At 39.9% G+C, this 23,670-nt stretch overlaps 1 protein-coding gene and 1 pseudogene across 1 annotated transcript in view; one reads left to right on the plus strand and one right to left on the minus strand.

Annotated features, from left to right (window-relative positions):
* Positions 1–23,670, minus strand: part of LOC140924385 (uncharacterized) — a 158,870-nt gene that overhangs the window by 92,865 nt on the left and 42,335 nt on the right. The gene's annotated exons all lie outside the window — the stretch shown is intronic.
* LOC140924942 (mitogen-activated protein kinase kinase kinase 3-like) lies at positions 9,770–19,876 on the plus strand (annotated as a pseudogene).

Genomic DNA, 23,670 nt, shown 5'->3' on the forward strand with positions numbered 1-23,670 from the left:
CACCCAAAAACTACCCAAGTGCCCCCCCCCCGGGAAATAGACACCCGATTTATATGCTTGCATTGATGTAAATGATGTACTTACTATTGAGTACACAATAAATGCGTTGAAGTTTGAAGCAGTGGTGAAACAATTAACACGTCGCTTGTGTAGACTTATGGATTTTGCTGTCTTGTTAAGAAATTCGTTCTAACTAAGGAGAGTATGGATATAAGTTACTTCAGGTCCAACACCGCTCAAAATAGCATACCTCGTGAACATTGCGACAGGCCAAACTTTTTAAAAGTTTGTTTCCAAAAAAACAGCTCACATTATTCGTCACTGCGCACCTGGGCAAAGTAACTATGGACACTTAACGCTTGGTTGCCAAAAGATACTTTAATGTTCTTAAGCTATTGCTGGTCAAGGTCGCAAGTCCACGTCGTTTAAACAGTTTTAGAGCGCGATGCCCTAAGTCAAGCATTCCATTCCCCAATTGTCCGTTTTTCACTGCAAATAGAAAGCCACACGATTTGTTGCTGACTTGATGTAAACTGAACTACTACTTACTGTTTACGACGAAGGCTCGGATTGCAAATTACTGTAGCATGGTATTTCAGATATTTATAAAGAGTTACTGCTTGAATGACTAAGGGAAAAATACCACGTCAAAGACGGTTTCAATTTTTTTTTAATATGCCTCTGCTTGACGTCTGTTTTTGTTTTAGTGGTAATATCAAGCCCACAAAAATGCGCAATTTAAATTCCATATTTCACGGCTCAGGTCCCTTTTGTTTTCGCTTGCAGCCTTCACAATTTATAGGTCATTGCCCAGGGGTGGATAACAAGCGGAATCAAAAGAGAAATCATTGAATCAATTGTACGACAACGTCCGTGCGTGTTTCTACTGTCAGGGTAGGCGACCTACTCAGTTCATTGACCCACAGCTAATCATGTTTTTCGTCTTTACTATTTTAAGCCTGCTTAATAATTGGACACAAATGCATCCATAAATATTTCAGTAGCCTGCAGGTCAATCACGTGTCCGAAAAAAATAATGTTGCGACAGGAATTTTTTGACAACCGTTTAATACATATATACTACAAAAGTTCACCAACACGAATCGTTTTTTCGTATAACAGTTATTTGAAAAAAAAGTATTAATATATATCAATAGCACAAGTGCAAACAAGACATAACATAATTGCCTTTCACCTAACACCGTAGGCAGACGAGGGGAAACCTTTCTAAGAATTTCTTGAAATGAAATGAAATGGCTTTTATATTTTGCTTTTTAAATCAATTCTTTTTCAGGGGGAGGAGGGAGGGAGGGGAAGGTGAATTACAACAAAGATCTGTCCTGCTTTCCACGACACACTGCACTAGTCAACTTTATTTTCATGGATTTCTAGACTTTGCTAACATACGTATCTTCCCGACAACTCGTCTCGCACTAAGCTGTCCTTCATCACAATTCTTTAGTATACCTCCTTCTAAATAGCAATAAACAGAATATGTCCTGTTTTGCAAACCAAAATTCAGTGGCACATTAATATGCGAAACAACCCCGGCGGGGATACTCCGGATTTGAAGTGACAGGTATGATCAGAGGATTTTTGGGGTTTCAAATTTTTGATTTCAGGATTTTCTTGGGTAGTCCTTTCCCCCGGATTCTGGCAATTTGTAGCTTGATTTAAGTACGGATTTTTGGGGGGTTTTCAAAACAATTTGAAGTTTCTTAATGGTTATATCATTTAATGCTTTCTGGAAATTTTTATGGCTCGGAAATTTGGCATTGGATTTTTTGGGGGTTAAATTTTGGTCCAGGGATTTTTTTCGGTTTTGTTTGAAGTCCTAGGGATTTTTTTGGGTTTTGGTTTTTGCCCCCAGTTGATCATTCTCGTCACTTGAAGTACGGAGTACCCCCCACCACCACCACCCCCTGGGGAAATATTTTTCGTCCTGCCTGAATATTGACGACACGCTTGATGGTGGTCAAGCTTGAAGAAACAGGAACACGTCTATTTTATTTAGACGTTTCTTTTATTTAGATTCACAGTTGATCTAAGAACGATATCTTCATAATTTACCTCATATCCATCGCATCCACTCTGAGTAGGGTCATGTATAATTTGGGCGGGAGGGGGAGGGGGTAAACAAGCGTATATAAGAACTCCCTGAACAAAAGTTTTGTTCCCAGAAATACTTCCTAAGCAGTTCGTACATTCGTGTGTATCAAGTTGACTCTTCTTTAGGGTTTACAAAAGAATTCGAAAAGAATTGAATGCGCTATTGATAAAAATCTCCTCATTCAGACGATAAGTTTTTATAAAAGAAATCATTTTTTAACACATAACCTCGACTTTTCGATAAAGCTCCTTACCATTTTTCAAACTGTTGATCTCTTTAAAAAAAAATTTATTCACAACAAATACACTACACATTTTGGAGGGTTGTCCAATACTCACAAATAGACTCCATTGGTGTTAGTGGTGAGAAGAAGGGTCTCCATTGGTACCAATGGTACGATTGGTACCAATGGAAAAGCACCCTATTCCAATGGTTCTATTAGTGAATATGCATCTCATTAAGAGAATTAGATTATTTTCTCATGTGGTCTAGCTGGGTACAGGGCAATTCCAATGGTCCATTGGTACCAATGGTACGATTGGTACCAATGGAAAAGCACCCTATTCCAATGGTTCTATTGGTGAATATGCATCTCATTAAGGAGACTTAGACTATTTTCAGATGTGGTCTAGCTGGGTACAGGGCAATTCCAATGGTCCATTGGTACCAATGGTACGATTGGTACCAATGGAAAAGCACCCTTTTCCAATGGTTCTATTAGTGAATATGCATCTCATTAAGGGGACTTAGATTATTTTCTCATGTGGTCTAGCTGGATACAGGGCAATTCCAATGGTCCATTGGTACCAATGGTACGATTGGTACCAATAGAAAAGCACCCTATTCCAATAGTTCTATTGGTGAATATGCATCTCATTAAGGGGACTTAGATTATTTTCTCATGTGGTCTGGCTGGGTACAGGGCAATTCCAATGGTCCATTGGTACCAAAGGTACGATTGGTACCAATGGAAAAGCACCCTATTCCAATGGTTCTACTGGTGAATATGCATCTCATTAAGAGAGTTAGATTATTTTCTCATGTGGTCTGGCTGGGTAAAGGGCAATTCCAATGGTCCATTGGTACGAATGGAACGATTGGTACCAATAGAAAATGATGTCATTCCAGTGGTTCTATTGGTGAATATGCATCCATTAAAAATTAAAAATCTCCGTCGATTCATATGTTTATGAGTGATAAGGAGACATTCAAACTTCTGCTGTTTTTCCACGGCAAGGGGTGCAATCCTGAAATCATCAGTAGATGGATTCTTCTAGCTCAGTCCTGGGCCTCATCGCAAGCTACAGCCTAGAAAAGAGCACGGCAAATACAATTTGTCAACGACAACGTTGACATTAAATACATCAATGGTTTTACTACGACCTTGATTATAGCAAACTGGTGTACCTCAATGGGTTACCACGACAAACCCCACGTCAACAGTCAAAAGTGACTTCAGTCACTTGAATATAAAACGGCTCTCTTAGGAGCCACCAAATACAATACAAAGTCATAACCAACAGCATGATATAACCACCCTTTTCGGAAACTCTTCATTGAAAACTTGTTTTGGTTTAAACGCTTCCATGTAGATAATGAAATTGCGCTAAGAAATTTCAGAAGTTAATTTCACAGTGAGTTGAGTACAGTTGTTAAAACCTGTTGCCTCAATACCACTTTGCTAGTTTCGCGCCTTTCCGCGTTGTTTCGGGTTCTATTAACAAGTAAGAATTACCAAAAAATAGTGCTTGCGTACAGGAAAGAAGACATTCATATGTCATGTTGTTTGCTCGTGAATCACAATAGACAGAACGAACCCGACAGTGACGCGTTACCTTTCAATTTTAATGTTCGTACGATGTTTGTTATACTCACAGCACCTTGAGATATTATTAGCGCTAGATATATAGGTCGCCCTCGCTTTGTAACTATTAGCGCGTTTCTACTTTGTGTGAAAGCGAACTTGTTTTGCGTGGTTAGCCTATAGAACGAGGAATATTCATAAGAATTATGGCGCGTTTTTAATTGGTGTAACAGCGAACTTGTTTTGCGTGGTTGGCTTATAGAACGAGGAATATTCATAAGAATTATAGCGCGCTTTTACTTGATGTAAAAGCGAACTTGTTTTGCGTGGTTTTCTTATAGAACGAGGAACGTTCCTAATAATTATTAGCGCGTTTTCACTTGGTGTAAAGGTGAACTTGTTTTGCACCAATAGAACCATTGGAATGGCATCATTTTCCATTGGTACCAATCGCACCATTGGTGCCAATGGACCATCGGAATTGCCCTGTACCCAGCCAGGTCACATGGGAAAATAATCTAAGTGCCCTTAATGAGATGCATATTCACCAATAGAACCATTGGAATAGGGTGCTTTTCCATTGGTACCAATCGTACCATTGGTACCAATGGACCATTGGAATTGCCCTATACCCAACCAGGTCACATGGGAAAATAATCTAAGTCCCCTTAATTAGATGCATATGCACCAACAGAACCATTGGAATAGGGTGCTTTTCTATTGGTACCAATCGTACCATTGGTACCAATGGACCATCAGTTTGACGAATCGTATCCGTTTGTGTATATTGGACATGTGTGCCTTTTTGTTGCTCCCGCTCTAACTTTCGTGCAATAACTCGATTGGAAACGCTTGCTATGCAGGCTATAAAAACGAAGACGGTCTATTTTGCGCCTGCCACCCAGGCTAGTCGGCGTTAAACATTACTATGCACGTCTTTAACTATACCAAATGACGGCAGTGTGATGCATATAGCTAACGTGACTTTTGCAGTGTGTCGTGGAAAGCAGAACGTATCCCCCCGCGGGAGGAGAGCGCGGGTACTTGGATTAATTTTTGCTGGATATGTGCCGCTGGCCTCTCAGAGCCCCTACCCTATTATAGTCTATTTTGTGGCCAGTTATAGACCCCACCTTAGCCACTTTTGGGCAAATGTAATTTTGGCGGTCTCAACTTAGTCACTTTCTTTTTATGTATCTACGACCTTATCAACGCTTTAAATAGGTCATTCTAAAGTGAATCAGACCATTTTTAAAAACTGAATTAAGAACACTTTACTTTTCACCTACAGAACAAACATTCTTGTACGTTTCCTAAAGAAGAACTTTCTTACCCCAAAAATCCGAAAATGTGCGACCCCACTCTAATAACCCTATTGACAATGCGACCCCATCCAGCGGCACATCCCCATTACCCTCTTATAAGAGAGCACCCCCCCCCCCGGGACTTATCCATGTTGTAATTAATTCACCTCCTCTTCTCACCGTCCCTCGATCCCCTTATCGTGCAATTCATAAAATGATTTTTCTTTCGATTCCGCTTAATTGTTATTTTCTTTCTGCTCTCTACTCGCACGCTGCATTCTCCGCTCATCTGAACGTCTGGAACAGGCTACTCACCAAAAAATTATTCCATGTGCGCTACCCACCCCTGGGCAGTGACCTGCATATGCCGGATTTTGAGGGCGGCAATCCAAACCAAATGGTACAAGAGCCGTGAAATATGTAATTACATTACGCATTTTTTGGACCATTCGTAAGGAATGGTATTTACTACAAGTAGATACTCGATTTGAATACTTGATGATGCACATGATGTACTTACTGTTTGCGATTTCACTCAGATTGCAAGCTCATACTGAGAGCTTCTGCTTGAAAAACGAAGGGAAATACTGCACCGGAAAGCGAATAATTTACCTTGCCGAGGCGTGACCACCAAAAATGTTTTTCAGGCTTTCTTTTGGCAATCGCAAAAGATCAGTATAAAACTGCGATGATCTTCCTTCATACAAATCTACAGTAAGTTGCACGCATAACTTTGATGATCTTATTTCAATGTTTTGGCTAAAAGACATAGCTCTTCCTAGCCTCAGATAGTCCCTTGATTGTGCGTGAGCGGTATTAGGAATTAGCCAATGAGATGAGGGTATGTTAAATGTTCTTGTTGACCCTGCAACACGTAGTCGTCGTGATACCTGAGCGCCCCCCAGATTGCCCAGAACCGAGAGCTTTCCAAATATTTTTCCAACAAAAACCCATGACGAGGGGAAGAGATAAGAGACTGACCTGACCTTAAGATATTTGGTGCTTTCATGGTGAATCTGTGCACGGTTCTTAGATGCGGGAGAGATTTCTGAGTCGAGACTACTGCACATAGTCACCTGTCTTGCTTCGCTTTATGTAGGAAAACAACGCTGAACAAACAACGAGCCGCAAAAACCTAATAAACTGGCCATGAATTGAGCCCGAGTCACACAGTAAAGGCAACAACAAGCCCCAAGTTTACGTAAGTACAGTTCATTTCTATATTAATTTTTTAATAACTATATTGAATTTCTCACACAGTCTTAAAACCGTTCGTAATATGCAAAACAGAAATGAAACTCGCGGTAATTTATGTACCGAGTTTAGGGCGCCTATGTTTCAGGCTATTTCAAATCTCATTAACGGAAAAAAATCAGTAGCAGAACTTCCAAAGAAAGGGTGGCCTAAGTTTGCCGGGCAAAGCTTACAAGAATCTACATAGCCAACGTAATCTTTGTATGTACTCGGTGGACATTCTAAAATTTCCAAAAAAAGTTACAATGAAAATGACATTTTTTTGCGATAATTTTTTGTTTTGGGTAATACCGGAGTCTAACTTGTTTGATCATCTTCTTCGTACGTAAGTGCGAGAAACATTTCAGAGTAGGGTTGGGAACTGAAAACATGTGTTTGTATAAAGAGCGTTATAGAAATAACCATTTTAAAGATTGTTTAATCACGCGTGACCAAGTAATCTGAGTTTCGCATTCACCATTTTCACACCTTATTGTGCATTACAGTTGTTTCCAATTTCTAGTGAGTATTACAGTGGTCCCAAGAGAAATCGAAGACAATGGTTGTTGAGTGGGAGGGGGGGGCGGGGGGTTGGACAAACAAGGTTTATTATGGTCTGTATGAAAATGGTCAATTGATAGTTTTTAATTCCTGTTTTGTTTTACCATTTGCTATGCCTCGTGAATGGCGTTAACCGTCCTTTTTGGAAAATCACAAATGATTTGATTTAGAACCAGGCCTTAATCTGCTTGAATCCGCGCTTTCTTTTGCAGTTGCGTTGTTATTTATACCTTCTTGTAACGTTTTGAGCGGTTTCAATCAATTTGGTGACAGTTTCCAATACAGTTTGCAGTAATTTGTCCAACGATACTTTTAAGTCTTAAGTCAGGGGCACCTAACGAAGATTTTCTCCTAACATTAAAAACTTTTTTTAATGCTACCCAGAGTACTTTCTCTAGAAAGGCATTCTAAGAGGCGCTATAAAATTTGCATCTGTTCGATCGCCCTAGGGGAACTTGGGTCTTTTCAAAATTACAAGTGCTTTTATAAGTATTTTCCGGTTTCCCAGATATTTTAGATGCAATTTAACGTATTACGAAAGTGAGAATTGTTCTGATTCCTCTCCCTTTCACATTTTTGAATCCGAAACTTTTAGGTTTCCTTTTTGCTAACCTAGCCCAACCTGGAGTGTGAAATTTGAAATTCTAAAGTTTAGAAAATCGTAGGGGATTTATTAGATAAGCTTCGAAAATTGTACCTGAAAGAAACGGTCATCTAGAAACTTTTAGCCGTCCTCGAGCTATGCAAAATTCCCCGAACAGATATTTTACGGTTAACAGTATTTGGGTGGCCCTATTAAGTGCCTCTAAGTAACAAAGGTCGGGTTTGTACGTAAACTGGTCTAGTAATCGGTCGGTATGAGTCGGTTTTCTGTAAACAGTAGTTTTTAGTTTGTTGTTGTCGCGAGTGACCAAGCTGTGTAGAAAAGGTATCTTATCATTTTCTTCGATCTCCTTGGTGAACTGTATGTCCTTGTTCTGTCTGTTAAGGTGTTCGTGAAAATCGTCGATTCCGTCTTTGTGTACGGCGGTGAATGTGTCGTCAACGTAACGTAACTAAAGAGGTACAGTTCGCGTGTAGGTGGCTAGGGCTTGTTCCTCGATGTTTTGCATGACAATTTCTGCTACAACAACATAAACAGGAGAGCCCATAGCTGTACCGTGTAACCCAGTGTTTGTAGTGTTTGCCGTTGTACTGAAAGTACGTCGAAGTCAAACAGAGGTTGAGTAGGTCCATAATGTCGTCTGTAGGTAGTGGTAGTTCAACAGTAAAGTTCTTAATAGCGTTCTCAGTACAGTCTAGAGTCAGTTGAAGTGGAATACTGGTGGACAGCGATTTGACGTCAAAGGACACTAGTTTGTGGTCGTCCGGTATCTGTATTGTCTTAATGGCGTCTTACATTGGTGAAACCGGCAGAAACCTAAGCACGCGACTGACCGAACACAAACGAGCGACGAAGAATGGTGACGTCAACAATTACATTGCTGAGCACCATTTAAAGACGAAACGTCAAATTGACTGGGACTCTGCGACATGTATAACGTATTCTACAGACTACTATCAACGTCTTACTTTAGAAAGCTGGTTTACGAACTTAGAACAAACGCCACTGAATCGTAGCCAACAGTTACCAGCGCTGTACAAACGACTTATTGACGAGATCAAGCAAAACTAACTACGAGAGAATGACAATTTGACTAACAATAGACGACTGTTAAACTGTGACAATAGACGGATCGAAACGCACCAATTACTGATTACGAGTCTTCATAGCTAACAACATCACGGCTTAACTGACAGACGACCAATAACATCGCGACGTAATTGACCAATCAGATTAATAACCAGAGTATAATACCATCAACTGACGTGATACGACTCACTTTGACTCCGAAGATGACTACCGCACAAGTTGTCGAAACGTCAGTCACTGTCAACAACAACAGTCCTATTCAGGACTACGCTCACCCGGACGATCAAACTCAACCTACTTTTGAAATGACTCCTGGGTTCAAATCTTTCACAACTTTAGGATATCATCCACAGATTTAAAAGTTTGAACCACCTTGTAAAGTACATGTATAATAAACAGCACCGTGGGAAAGTACTGCTTGTAAGCTTTCATTTGAGTGCCATAGGATTTTATCCAAAGACTCAAAAGTTAGACTGAACCACTTTGTACAGCGAAATAAACGCCCCACAGGATAGTTCTGCTCAGTAGCTTTCATTTGAATGGTCATACCATAGGATTTCATCCACAGACTCTAAAGTTAGAACCACCATGTACAGCATAATACAATGTAAACAATACCACAGGAAATTACTGCTCAGTAGCTTTCATCTCAGTAGTCACACGTAAAAATTTCATCGACACATTCAAAAGTGAATGTAAAGAAAAGTAAACCTCTGTGGATTTCATTGGTACAGCGAAACCATAAGTAACACAACAGATACAATGTGGTCTACAAACAAATACTTTAGGATTGTCTGTTGCTGCAGAATGGGCAAATGAATAAGCCCTAAGGTTACTTATCATTAAACATAAATCATGCAGTTGTAAAATCTTGTGCATAGAAATAAGACTATAAATTTGGCATTTGGAGAAAGATCCGCCACAAAGTATTTCTTAATCAACTGGACAGGCTAAAAAGAATAAAAAATTGCATCGCTACAAATCACAGCCTATAATTGTTTTCTGAGGTTTCAACGGAATGGCACAAACCATTTGATTTTCGCAACAGAATTTCCGGTTTTCTTATGTATAAAACTGTATGTACCCCAAATGTTTTCCAGGAAACCAGATATGATGGAACTCAAAATTCTCGCAAGCCCATACCTTAAATGAGAACAGACCAACAACTAAGCCCTTCGAGTAGCAGTAGTAGCAGTAGTGGTCTGTTGGCAGACATTGATAATGTGGGAAGCAGACGACCAAGACGAGAATCTGAGCTCGAGGCTGCTGTACAGAGGCTAAAAGATATGTCTGCGGTGGAACCTAAAGGTAATGGCTGGAAAAGGATTTTGATGATAAAACTAGTAAAAATCATTGATTATGGATCCGCGTTCGTCGTATTCATAGACTCTCCAACCTTTGTGTTATTCCACGAACATGATATCTGCACGAGAATGAGACTAAAGGAAACGAAAGCGAGTCCAAAGGAGTCCAGTTCCTCGCGGCCTAGATGCCCCTGATAAATCTAGTTTATAGGGGCGGCTAATCTGCAGTCGACCGTGATAGCTCGAAAATTTTTGCCTTTGTTCCACAGGAACACCATATTAGGATGCGCTATGACGAACGCGATTAACTGTCGTGAAACTAAATTGAAAGTACGTCTAACTGCTCTAGCTAATCAGAGTAGACAGTCGAGTATACCAGCTAATCAGAACTATCCCTACATGTAATACTCTAAGACTGCGTGCAATGTTTCCTAAAAAAAGCGGCCACCGAGTGTTTTTAGCTAACGTCGATGTGTCTGAGTATCAGACAATTGTTTGGTTTAGCTTCTCAAACGATAGATACACACGTAATTCTTGAAGAAATTTAAAGCTGTAATTCCCAGATTTTTTGGTAATTAGCCACTCGAGAAACGAGAAAGGAACTGGGCCAAGTTAAATTTCGCTTCCGGGACTGTCACTTGCCCAGTAACCAGTAGCGGATCCAGGGGAGGAGCCCTGGGGGCCCGCCCCCTTATTTTTAGACCAAAATGACCCTCCCCTACCCCCCCCCCCCCCCACTTATCTGAAGGTCTGGACCCGCCACTGGTATTGATCCCAGAAACAATTGCGGGTCGCACTTTGGCTCCAGTTCCCTTTTCGTTTCTAAAGTGCCTAATAGAGAAGTGTGACGTCACAAAAACTAAAATTTGTGAAATTATGGGATTGGTTGGCATATTCAGAAAGAACAAGCTTGTTAAAAATCAGCCTGTTAGTGCAAATTGGTGCGGCGATATAAGCACCGTTATGTTCTGATGACTCTACACAAATCCTTGTCACATAACGGTGCGTATATCCCCACAATTTGCACTAACAGGCTGATTTTTAGCAAGTGGACATTTTTCATCTTGTCCTTTCTGGATCTATCCCATGATTTTACAAATTTAGTTTTTGTGACGTCATCAGTTCTCTATTTGTATCCGTTATGCATGTTTTCTTTAATGTAGTGATTTCCTCTGTTTTCTCTTCATGAATGTTTGATGAGTTGAGGTACAAATGTGGAAACTACTCCGTTTATTTTCTTGTGTTTGACTCTCTCTTAAGTTTGCTTTTTCATTAGCAACATTCATGAACATTTTATTCCTTGGTATTCTTTCCACAGTACCTCAAGTTCCTAAAAACTGGACAAAAGGAAAGCTCCTTAGAGCTGGAGCGTTTGGACAGGTAAGGTGTAAGCTATCATGAGAAAGCTTTAAGCTGTGTCCTGTTTGGTCACCATGAGGGATAGCAGAAAACTTGTATTACTGTCACCCACTGACATCATAGATCCGCTCAAAGATTTTGGCGGGAAACATTTTCATGGTTACATATAGATGTCTTGTGACCTCGAAGTACAAACTGATGGTGCGTCCGTCAGGGAAGGTTGATAGTGCGAGGGAATTGGGTAACACTTGAGCTACATAATAGATGCCAGTTCCCGGCGGAAAACTCTCAGAAATGAAGAGTCGGGTGGGGAGGGGCAGCTGAAAGGGTGTCGGAACAAAAAAATCCGGTTTGGAGGCTTCAATGCGAAAGACAGCTAGGACTTCACTCATATGGGACAAAAATAGATTGCCCCAAAATTATCCCAGGGCTTTTGATAGGCTTCCTTTTCCCCTCCAGAGATAACACGCTTTTGCTGCCACAAAAATTTCTAACTACCTCCCACAGAGTGATTGTGGATATTTTCATTGTAAGCACCGACACTATAATTTTGTGTGAGGCAGCATGGGCTGTCGGTGTTGCCTGCGAAAAACAGCCGTTTCTCCTCGCTCCTCGCCGGTGGGGACGTTTCGCGAAACGTCTGTTTTCGCAGACTACTGTTGGTGGGGTAGGTTTGTAACTTCATTGTCTTGAGTTCTTGTCCAGTGCTGACCAACAGTTGGGCAGCAAACATTTCTTCATGTAGGATTTCTTAATTCCAGGGCTACATCGTGCCTGCTGGGTAATGTTCAACTTGAAAAAAACATAACCGCAGGTTGCTCTGTAATAAACACTTAATTACTGGTCCCTCGAGAAACGGTTAATTCTGTTTCCTGAGAATTTTAATGTCCCTCGGGTAACATTGATATTCTTGGGAAACAAAATTAATTGTCTCCCGACGGACAGTCTTCAGGTGATTTGTTATATAGCTGGAAATTCATTAATCCTCGTAGCGACAGTCGTCGGTAAACTTTGGTGGGTAACAGTGCAATGTTACCCTCTGACGTCATAGATTTTGTAATGTTGCCCGCTCAGAGATTTTGGCGGGAAACAGTTCCATTGTTAGATGTCATGTGACCTCAAAGTAACCAATGAGACAGAGAGCGCGCACTGTTGGGAAAAAATTTCCAGCTATGTAACAAAATTTATTTATTTCTTTTTTTAAGGTATACCTGTGTCATGATCATGACACAGGAAGTGAATTAGCCGTTAAACAAGTCGAAGTGGGACTTTTAAATACAGCAACTCAAAAGGTGTGTCAACGCTTAAATAAAGTTATACTTCCTTCTTGGATATGTACTAGTTCAAAAACTTTATTCTATTGTAATTTTAAGTGACACTTTTTACCGTGGATTATGTAATGTCGCTCATCTTTTAAGAACACTGTGCATAGACTGCGGGTGGCTTCACATCTTCTTCAGTTATGTCAGAGCGAGCAAACTACACGAGCGCACGTTAAGATTGCCACGTTAAGTCCTGTTTCTCGTGGGTGGTGATTTTCACGCGCATTTCCGCCTTTTGCTTGCTGTTCTATCCCTGAGAAAAACCAGAGTTTACTCTGAATAGTCAACCTCTAACTACGCCTTGCTTACCACGTTTGCAGGAAGTAAACGCCCTTGAACCAGAAATCGATCTTTTGAAGAATCTTCAACATGAAAGAATAGTTCTGTACTATGGAACACAACAGACAGATCTTCATGTATATATCTTCATGGAATACTTACCCGTGGTAAGATTTTTTAGTTGAAGTGGTCATGTAGCCTGCGAACAGCAGACGCATTTCCGGTCGTCGCTTCTCTCCCAGAAGCGACGATAGCAAATGCGTCTGCTGTTCGCAAGCTAATGGTCATGATTCATTCTAGATAATTATTTTTCCTTTTAAGTCAAAAGTAACGGTTGCGTTATACGTAGCAGATGTTATATGTTCGTACAGAACGCTGAAACTTTTCGTGATTCGTGTTTTAAAAAATGGCTTTCGTTATTCACAAGATACAGTTCCGTTGTGCGACAGAGCAAAGCTACGTGGAAGAGATTGCAAGATTTTTTTTCGTTTTCTCGTGTGATTTAAGGCCACAAATAGTGCTAAAGCAACTTAAGACATTGTATCCTGAATATAATTTTAGGAGAGAAAGTATAATAGTACTGCTAAGAGGTTTTACCTTAACTCGGTTAAATCGTACGCTTTTGTGCAGAAACTCTTAGCTAGAGCTACATTTCATGTTGTTTCTGTAAATTGCAGGCTTATGGAACAAGTATTTTTGAAAAGGCGTTAAATAAGAGGATGTATTTTCCAACTGTACTATGAAGCATTTAGTAATGTTAATGTCGTCTGCCTTTTGGCTTCGCTTTTCCACAGGGATCTGTGCATGACCATATAAAACAACATGGAGCCCTCGATGAGAGCTTAACAAGAAAGTATACAAGACAAATTCTTGAAGGAGAGTCTGTTTTACACACAGCTCTTATGGTACACAGAGACATTAAAGGTAAAACATTATCATGGTTTGCTTTTAAATAACCGTTACCAAGGGTATTTTGGCAATTGGAACCAGTGGCCGTTGCTGTCGTCGTTAGAGAGAGGTCAAACCAGGGGTGAATGTATAGACTTTCCACCGAGACAAAAATGAGTAGCCGTTGAGGAGAGCTGGCCTTTAGTACAGAGTAGACGTAGACTGAAAAATTCAGATAATATGTGATTTAAGGAATATGCCCATTTCTTATGGTTGTCATACTTTTCATCTTTGAAGGAGCAAACATACTCAGAGATCTTCGTGGCAATGTAAAACTGGCAGACTTTGGAGCTTCGAAAAGACTACAGGTAAAATCGAAAGTTTTGATGGGCTGTTTTGTATTTGTGTTACTTTTGGCGCGTTACCCAGTCAACGAAACTTGAAACTCAAGTAAAAACAGAACTCCTTCTGTGTGAGCAACGAGGATTACAGTCAACTCTTACTGAGACGGACACCTTGGGGACCAGCAGTGTGTGTCCGTCTTAGAGAGATGGCCGTCTTATAGAGAATCAAATAAAGGGAGTAAAGAAAGGCAGGGACCAACTCTGAGTGTCCGTTTTACAGAGGTGTCCGTTAAGAGAGAGTAGACTCTATAGCCGATTTAGTGTCGGCAAGTATGTGCAGTAATTTCATCTAAACGTTTACACCCCAGGTTTTATTCCGCAAACTCAAAGATTAGAATGATCAAGTATATTAAGTATATGTTTGTTATGTAAATGATCACATTTATGTTGTATTCTTCTGTACATCCATGGGGTCTTAAACCGTCTTGGGCAGCACTTGCACTGCTTACTAGTAATTGTTTTAGCATTTTACAAAATGGGATTAAAAATGCTTAAACTATTCATCCAGTGAGGTGCAACCTTTTTCATGTACATTAGCGTCCCAGAATTTATGGGGGAAAAAAACGCACTAACGTTTAAACGTTAAAGATGGAAATGACGGAAATGTAATGTTTGTGGGCTCCATAACTGGGCTTTAAAATGACTTGGCTATACAAAACACTGCCTTAGTAAGGACTTTTGTTCCTTTTCTCTGCAGACAATTCGTAGTAAAACGGGGTTCCGATCTGTTCATGGAACACCTTACTGGATGGCACCAGAGGTCATTAATGGTGAGGGGTATGGAAGGAAGGCGGATATATGGTAAGTTCAGTTTTGGTCACACTTTTTATACATCCATAACCAGCTTGTAGAGCGTAAAGAAACACGAAGGAATTCGCGTAGTAATTCAGTTTCATTTGAATAGTTACACACAAGGATTTTGTCCACAGAATCAAGAGTTAGAACCACCTTGTACAGCATAATGGACTGTACCGTAGGAAAGTACTGCTCAGTAGCTTTTATTTGAATGGTCACACTTAAGGATTTCATCCAGACTCAAAAGTTAGAACTACCTTGTACAGCATAATAAACAGTACCATAGGAAAGTACTGCTCAGTAGCCTTCATTTGAATGGTCCCACTTTAGGATTTCATCCAGACTCAAAAGTTAGAATTACCTTGTACAGCATAATAAACAGTACCATAGGAAAGTACTGCTCAGTAGCTTTCACGTGAATGGCCACACTGACTTTAAAGTTAACAGCCACCTCGCTATTGAATGTGACAGAACTAAAAACTAGAACCACCTTGTACAGCATAACAATGAAAGTACTTTTGAGAAGCTTTTACAAAAACGGTTACAGTACTTTTCTCGTTCAGTTAGACAGAATTAGACCCACCATATTGACATGTAGCAAAGCAAATTACTCCTGGCGTTGAAATTTGAAGCTACCTGGTAATTACTTTTCCTTTAAAAGAATTAAAAATTTTGTTTTGTCTCTTTCCCCCGAAGGAGTCTTGGCTGCACTGTTGTGGAGATGTTGACCACCAAACCCCCGTGATCAGAATTTGAGCCAATGGCGGCGCTGTTTAAGACTGCAACGCAGCTCACAGAGCCCGCATGACCGATTGATTTATCAGAAGATGCTAGGGAGTTTATTAAATCAACTCTTATCAAGTACGTTTTTGTACTAACGAGTTACAAAAGGCATTGCCAGTTATGAATAACACGGCCAAGTTTTGTGTGGTCGACGTCGAACAAAACTAAGCCGTTAAGATGCTCTTAAATTACGAGTACAATTTATAATGGTAAAAGGAGTCAGTGGAGTCCAATTCGGTCTGTAATCACACCGGGCGGGAGTCCTTCATGACGAGTATGATTACAGAGCGAATTTGACGACACGAAGTTCTGTTACCAACTATATAAAAATTTGTGAAATTTTTAGCTTTTTTAAAATTAAAACACAAGTTTTTTTATTCCGAGAATTTTTGCTAGCAATGAAAAAAAAAAACAATCAAGTGCGCGTGTGCAATGGCGTGTACTGTCCAATTACTTAGCGAAAGGGAAAATTATGGAAGTTTGTCAACGTGCCTCCCAAGTTAACCCCATAAGTATCGTTATGATTATAGCAGTAAAAGTTAGCAGTAAAAGTAAAGAAAGTTTTCTTTTTCAAAAGCAACGTAATGCTACACCAGTAACTGTTAATTATAGCACACATGTCCAATATACACAAACGGATACGATTCGTCAAACTGATGGTCCATTGGTACCAATGGTACGATTGGTACCAATAGAAAAGCACCCTATTCCAATGGTTCTGTTGGTGCATATGCATCTAATTAAGGGGACTTAGATTATTTTCCCATGTGACCTGGTTGGGTATAGGGCAATTCCAATGGTCCATTGGTACCAATGGTACGATTGGTACCAATGGAAAAGCACCCTATTCCAATGGTTCTATTGGTGAATATGCATCTCATTAAGGGGACTTAGATTATTTTCCCATGTGACCTGGTTGGGTACAGGGCAATTCCGATGGTCCATTGGTACCAATGGTACGATTGGTACCAATGGAAAAGCACCCTATTCCAATGGTTCTATTGGTGAATATGCATCTCATTAAGGGCACTTAGATTATTTTCCCATGTGACCTGGCTGGGTACAGGGCGATTCCGATGGTCCATTGGTACCAATGGTGCGATTGGTACCAATGGAAAATGATGCCATTCCAATGGTTCTATTGGTGCAAAACAAGTTCACCTTTACACCAAGTGAAAACGCGCTAATAATTATTAGGAACGTTCCTCGTTCTATAAGAAAACCACGCAAAACAAGTTCGCTTTTACATCAAGTAAAAGCGCGCTATAATTCTTATGAATATTCCTCGTTCTATATCCCAATCACGCAAAACAAGTTCGCTTTTAAACCAAGTAAAAGCGCGCTATGATTCTTATGAATATTCCTCGTTCTATAAGCCAACCATGCAAAACAAGTTCGCTTTTACACCAAGTAAAAGCGTGCTATAATTCTTATGAATATTCCTCGTTCTATAAGTCAACCACGCAAAACAAGTTCGCTTTTACACCAAGTAAAAACGCACTAATAATTATTATGAATATTCCTCGTTCTATAAGCCAACCACACAAAACAAGTTGCCTTTTACACTAAGTAAAAACGCGCTAATAATTATTATGAATATTCCTCGTTCTATAAGCCAACCACACAAAACAAGTTGCCTTTTACACTAAGTAAAAACGCGCTAATAATTATTATGAATATTCTTCGTTCTATAAGCCAACCACGCAAAACAAGTTCGCTGTTACACCAATTAAAAACGCGCCATAATTCTTATGAATATTCCTCGTTCTATAGGCTAACCACGCAAAACAAGTTCGCTTTCACACAAAGTAGAAACGCGCTAATAGTTACAAAGCGAGGGCGACCTATATATCTAGCGCTAATAATATCTCAAGGTGCTGTGAGTATAACAAACATCGTACGAACATTAAAATTGAAAGGTAACGCGTCACTGTCGGGTTCGTTCTGTCTATTGTGATTCACGAGCAAACAACATGACATATGAATGTCTTCTTTCCTGTACGCAAGCACTATTTTTTGGTAATTCTTACTTGTTAAAAGAACCCGAAACAACGCGGAAAGGCGCGAAACTAGCAAAGTGGTATTGAGGCAACAGGTTTTAACAACTGTACTCAACTCACTGTGAAATTAACTTCTGAAATTTCTTAGCGCAATTTCATTATCTACATGGAAGCGTTTAAACCAAAACAAGTTTTCAATGAAGAGTTTCCGAAAAGGGTGGTTATATCATGCTGTTGGTTATGACTTTGTATTGTATTTGGTGGCTCCTAAGAGAGCCGTTTTATATTCAAGTGACTGAAGTCACTTTTGACTGTTGACGTGGGGTTTGTCGTGGTAACCCATTGAGGTACACCAGTTTGCTATAATCAAGGTCGTAGTAAAACCATTGATGTATTTAATGTCAACGTTGTCGTTGACAAATTGTATTTGCCGTGCTCTTTTCTAGGCTGTAGCTTGCGATGAGGCCCAGGACTGAGCTAGAAGAATCCATCTACTGATGATTTCAGGATTGCACCCCTTGCCGTGGAAAAACAGCAGAAGTTTGAATGTCTCCTTATCACTCATAAACATATGAATCGACGGAGATTTTTAATTTTTAATGGATGCATATTCACCAATAGAACCACTGGAATGACATCATTTTCTATTGGTACCAATCGTTCCATTCGTACCAATGGACCATTGGAATTGCCCTTTACCCAGCCAGACCACATGAGAAAATAATCTAACTCTCTTAATGAGATGCATATTCACCAATAGAACCATTGGAATAGGGTGCTTTTCCATTGGTACCAATCGTACCTTTGGTACCAATGGACCATTGGAATTGCCCTGTACCCAGCCAGACCACATGAGAAAATAATCTAAGTCCCCTTAATGAGATGCATATTCACCAATAGAACTATTGGAATAGGGTGCTTTTCTATTGGTACCAATCGTACCATTGGTACCAATGGACCATTGGAATTGCCCTGTACCCAGCTAGACCACATGAGAAAATAATCTAAGTCCCCTTAATGAGAAGCATATTCACTAATAGAACCATCGTACCATTGGTACCAATGGAGACCCTTCTTCTCACCACTAACACCAATGGAGTCTATTTGTGAGTATTGGACAACCCTCAATTATAGACAGGATTTTTTCTGGATATTTTAAAAATTTCTGCGCTGCACTTGGCAACTTTAAGGTTTGTAAATAGCACAGTTATGCAGTGGCATTCAACTATTAATAGTCCATTTTATAGTTGTGCGCTTAGTGTCCTGGGCCTAGTTGCTCGAAGCATGGTTAGCGTTAACCAGCGTTTAATACCTTGACAACGTATTGGTTTTGATACTGCTTAACCAATGGTTAAAGCTAACCATGCTTTGAGCAACTCAGCCCTGGTCCTTAAATAGAAGCGAGGCTGAGGATACCTTTTTTGTTGCAAACCTTCCCATTTTCTCATCTGTTAATGAGCATCTTCTTGGGCTTGTTAGCGCCACGATTTACTCAAGTCAGGGTTCATACGGAGTCTTGAATTCTTGGAAAGGTCTTGAGATATATCCAGCAATTTTTCTGACCGGGAAAAGGTCTGGAAAGCATGGTAAAAAGTCAGTAACATAACAAGATCACCTCCAGGACACTAAGCATACAACTGTATAATGACTTGTTTCATAAACGGCATTTGACACAGGCTGGTGTAGTGTTGGTGTAATTGATGTCCGTGTAAGAAAGAGTATAAAGGAATTCCTTTAACAATGGGGTGGACTTAATAGGATGGAGAATGTAGTTAAGTTACGTAGGAGGCCATCGTGTGCTTAAATTGCGTGTTCATCTCCGTTTTCGTAGGAACTCAAGACAGAGGCCCTCGGCGGACGAGCTTCTTAGTTACCACTTCGTTCAAAACTCAGCTGTGACGACGTGTTTATGACATTAAGGAAACAGTGTTGCTGACAGGCAAGAGAGAGATGTGTACTTATTCCCGTCAGTTGAATACAGACAGGGTAGATCATGCGCTGTAATCAATCCCTGACGCAAACAGCCAAGAAGTTCTATCATCGTTATTAGAGACAGTCAAGAAGTAGGAAATCACGGACACTCAGTCGTTTCTACGAGTTCTTGACAGTCAGTCAGTCCTTTGGACACTTAGCACTGCGAGGCATAGATACCAATTTTAGCGCAGATAAAAAGCTTTTGTGGGAGAAAACATCAACATCTATGAAATGAATCATTTCTTGGCAATATTATCAGAGAAGTGGACTGAAAGACGTCACCACAGTCAACAGGAGTAGCTCCATTGAAGTAATCCATATCCACTGAAAACAGAAAAGTTGGAGCAACGAATAAGCGCTGAGGGGTAGCAGAATATAGAGAATAAAGAGTAAGTCAGGTGATAACTTTATTGAAGGTACATTGAGACAGTTAACCTGCAGAGGTATTCCTATTTCGGGTGATTCTTATACATGAGGTTAGCTGGTAAGTTATTTTAAATTACATATGAGGGAGGTTTTTAATTAATTTCGGTAAAATCCATCTTGCCAACAGAGTCTTTCTTTCATGTGCTCGATTTGGAGCGCTCGTGAATCGAGTTAGATCTTTGTTGAACACGCGCTGAATGTTGCTAGGATACAGTTTCGAAACCCAGGCCTAATAGCCATGCGCTGGCATAGCGGGCTCAGTTGTGACCATCGGTTTATCATTAAACGGGATGTTTGTACTCAAAAACCAGTTTGACGAGAGAAAACAAGATTGACAAGTCCAGAAGTGAGGACTGCGGTGACTTCAAAGGCGGTTCAGGCATAGCCTCCATTTCTCCCTTGCTCGATCAAGAAGAGGACAAAAGGAAGGCTCTGGTCGCAGAGTGTGTAATATATCACACTGGAGTCAAAAAGTCAAGACTTGTTTTTTTACACCTCAGCGCTGATTGGCTGATGAATTGGCCAATCTTTTTAGCTAATCATGTCTTAGCAATTCAACTCTAAACTCAACGCGGTACTTCGAGTGCTTAGTTGAAAATCACTGCCCATAAGTTTTGATTGTAGAGTAGGCCATATATTAAAATATATTAAGATATTGTTGGTCATGTTTAATTAATAGTTTAAAGTTAAAAAGAAATTAAAACCGCGCTGTTATGAATGATAATTTTCCAAAAGTGTAAACTTCAAGTGAACTTTTGACATAGCACAAGGTAAAATTTCATGATTCTTAAATGGCAATCTACTTGTAATAATGAAAGGACATCAAATTGTCATCTAAAAATAGATACAATGTAATGAGTCGCGATGAAAAAACAAATGAATTAATAACGACTCGGAATGTAGAATTTACGTGTAAAAAAGAACGAAAGACTTGACTTTGAAAGATCTCGTGAATTTGCAAGCTATCGTCCGCATTAAAACCTGTTGTCGTGTTTCAGCGAACTTTGTACGCAACTTTGCGTTTCTTTGTATTTGTTGTAATTTCCGATTAAGTATTCTTGGGTTTCTCGAGAACGCTAGTCATGCATTCGTAAAAATCCGGCCAATACTGCTTTCTACGTTTTACAAGACAAGAAATGAAACAAGATGGCTGATGGGGAATATATACGTAAGTTCAAAATTTACATTTATATCTCATTACAGAGAGCACGTCAAAATTTCCCAGTTAAGTACCTGTGAAAAAAAAAAGTACAAAACATATATACCGTAAATGAACTCATAAACGCCCCAACAAAACTAATATGCTTCATCTCGGCGAAAATATCAGGAGAGTTTAGAGACAACGGAATATCCTCTTCATCAATTGATACATCTAGGCCGTCTAGAGATCCATATCGCTCTTTGAAATCCGAGCATTAATGTCAGAATCCTCGCTCATTGTTATTGTGTTGTCATCGTTAGTCTATCCGTACTTTAAACTTGACGTCGAACAAGATGAAATGCCCCAAGCCTTGTTAATCAAGCAAGAAAGTGAATGATTTTGCTGTTTTTTTGCTAATTCCTAGTGTTTTGGACTAGTTCTCTCGTCTATTAGACAGTGAGCGTTTATTAGAGAGGGGCGTCTAATAAAATTTTAACCATGTGGAGGGGGTGTTTATTAGATAAGAGGCGTTTATTTGGAAGTAGGCGTTTATTAGGTCATTTACAGTATATATACTAACAGAAAATTTCGCAATTTATTCACGGGGAAGTTCGACTCTGGTTAGTTGCGAATTTTTTAATTGGCCTGGCTTTATAGAGTGAGATAACTGCAAATTTCCATTTGTCTAATCACCGCGACTGACGTAGTTGGAGATTTCTGGGAAACTGCCCCACCTACCCCTCCCCTGGGTCAAAGTTAACACGAACTCCTCACTTAGTGCAAATTGCTGGCTTAAGGGAGGGGTAGGTAGGCAGTTTCCTAGAAACCTAAGTCGTTTTTTCTTGGGAAAATGACAAACTTTTTGTTCATGTTTTTGTTGTTGTTATTTTTATTTACTTTAGTGCTGTAGAGGCAGAGACGCTCGTTTGTAAATATAGCAACTATTGACTATGTAAAAATACTAAAAACCGGCCCAGTACTTGCACTGAAATATTATTTACCGAAGATCTTGTTTGTATTATAGGAAAAAATTCTTTGCGAAGGCACGTTAATAACCGAAACAGTACAAAAAATATATTGGATACTATGTAAATACTTGATCAACCTAAGTAAATCTATTTGGTTTATTTCAATATATTCCTTTTTTATGTACGATTTTTTGAATGGAAAGCTCGCTTTCAAGCGTTGCATGTATTGAGCAAAACTGTATATTGTAAAATATATTTGTAGATAAATTTATTGTATAGATAAGGTTATATTTTAAAGAAATAAAATATGAATCTCTATGACCTATTATAAAGGGTTTTTCCAATTAAGAATTTAAATATTTGCGGTCCAATTTATCACTTTCTATCACAAATAAATATGACCATTCTAAGGCACATGTTTTTCCGGTCGTCAGTGTTATAAAACCGACTTGATTTTTCCGTCAAATAGTTGAGATCGAGTGGTTACCGTGGTGGCCATTTTGTTGTAAATGCACCATTTGAAATGTTTGCGGTCCAATTTATCACTTTCTATCACAAATAAATATGACCATTCTAAGGCACCTGTTTTTCCGGTCGTCAGTGTTATAAAACCGACTCGATTTTTCCGTAAGATCGTTGAGATCGAGTGGTTACCGTGGAGGCCATTTTGTTGTAAATGCACCAGTCAAGGCTGGGAAAGACTAAATCAACTTGCCTGTAGTCGGCTCTGTACTGCGTCTTTTCAGACGGACACCTCGGCGTAAAACCGACAGCTGGAATTTGTCCCTTCCTTTCTTTAATGTGGCTAAATATCATTTAGGCAAAGTTAAACTCGAGCGAGTTGGCCAGCGGTCTTCTCCCACTTCAGTATGTGACCTACAGGGCGGCCCGCAGGGATTTGCAGGGCTCCTTGTGTGCTCTTTTGCTAGTGTTTCTTTGCATTGTAGCTTTGCTTGCTGATCGTAGCGGATCAATTTTTGCCTTCTTGCGAATCATTGCGGATTCTTGCTCCCTCTCCTCCATCCCCGCCTCGTGGTTTTGTAAGTATTTTCTCAGGTAAGTATTCTCTTAGGTAAGTATCTCCACTTAATTGATTCAGTGTGACAGTTCCGGTTAGTGGCCGTTCTTGGGGTGAGTATTGGACAACCCTCTGGATACCTCCTCTCTGCTTATTGCATTTGGCCCCCCACTGACCTTTAAGGCACCTGCTCCCAAGCTCATCATTAGCGATGAGTTTAAATCCCTTTATTTGACTCTTTGTAACACGCGCATCACTCTTAGACAGCGGACCCTTGGTCATAAAATAAACTCGAACCAGTGCG

The sequence above is a fragment of the Porites lutea genome, chromosome 14, assembly GCF_958299795.1.
Source record: "Porites lutea chromosome 14, jaPorLute2.1, whole genome shotgun sequence".
In the NCBI taxonomy this organism is placed as follows: domain Eukaryota; kingdom Metazoa; phylum Cnidaria; class Anthozoa; order Scleractinia; family Poritidae; genus Porites; species Porites lutea.